Raw genomic sequence first — 1,306 nt, forward strand, 5'->3', positions numbered from 1 at the left:
ACTGGTGATACTACGAGCAGTAATAATTGTGAGAATGCAGGAAGGAAAAAGAAAATCGAGAAAAAAAAAATCTTGTTTAACAAGTGTTTCCTCCAATCGTACGGTCACTATGGCCACTGTATACACCCACCTATTTTAAACCACGTTAGGTTGGACTGGACAGAGGTGGGTTGACCAATTTCAAGACACCTTTAAGAACACTTTCCAACTTACTTCCAGGAATCGCTAAAATACAGGAGAATAATACAAAATATCATGAATAATGACAGTATATATATATATATATATATATATATATATATATATATGTGTGTGTGTGTGTGTGTGTGTGTGTGTGTGTGTGTGTGTATACGGCAGCTACCCAGGTGACAAGATAGTCCGGGAGCCAGCGGGGGTCAGCCTAGCTGAAAAGGTTACCAATTTTTATGTGTATAGCAATTTAGTACATATGCCCCTGAGTATGGAAATGCACGTCTGGCTGGTCATCGGTGGTGGGTGTGGCCAGGAGGGCCACAAAAAGGACCCCCCAAAATTAGGCTAGCCTAGCTGAAAATTAAAGTAATTCCATGAAACCCACTGGAACTTGTTTTTACACTTACAGAATAAATGCATGACCGTTGCCAGACGCTTTAAGTGGTGGGGCGTAGCCCCCAGACGCTCTCAAAGACCCAATTTTACCAGCTATAGGCTACTCCTGAAACCCATTTGAACTTTGCAACTGATTGACAGATTGCCCTACATCGACGTAAATAAGCACTGAATTGATCAGTGTTTTAGTAGTAGCCATGATAAAAAAATCATGGGCGTACATACTCGAGCAGGATTCGAACCTACGACCTCCTGATCACGGGACAGGCGTCATCTCCACTAGACCACCGAGCTTTCGCCCGACAGCAAGTGTTGGTTCTAATCCTTATAGCATGCAGTGGGTACTGCTTTTGTTATTCAAATTTATGAAGTTCTTCCGTCGAGATGTTTTCATTGCAACTGATTGACAAATTGCCCTACATCGACGTAAATAAGCACTGAATTGATCAGTGTTTTAGTAGTAGCCATGATAAAAAAAAAAAAAATCATGGGCGTACATACTCGAGCAGGATTCGAACCTACGACCTCCTGATCACCGGACAGGCGTCATCTCCACTAGACCACCGAGCTTTCGCCCGACAGCAAGTGTTGGTTCTAATCCTTATAGCATGCAGTGGGTACTGCTTTTGTTATTCAAATTTATGAAGTTCTTCCGTCGAGATGTTTTCATTGCAACTGATTGACAAATTGCCCTACATCGACGTAAATAAGCACTGAA

At 42.1% G+C, this 1,306-nt stretch overlaps 1 non-coding gene across 1 annotated transcript; it reads right to left on the reverse strand.

Annotated features, from left to right (window-relative positions):
* Positions 1–809: 809 nt before the first annotated feature.
* Trnat-cgu (transfer RNA threonine (anticodon CGU)) lies at positions 810–882 on the reverse strand. The gene has a single exon. It is a non-coding gene; the product is annotated as a tRNA-Thr (tRNA).
* Between the last annotated feature and the right edge of the window lie 424 nt (positions 883–1,306).

This window comes from Diadema setosum, chromosome 10, assembly GCF_964275005.1.
Source record: "Diadema setosum chromosome 10, eeDiaSeto1, whole genome shotgun sequence".
Lineage (NCBI taxonomy): Eukaryota > Metazoa > Echinodermata > Echinoidea > Diadematoida > Diadematidae > Diadema > Diadema setosum.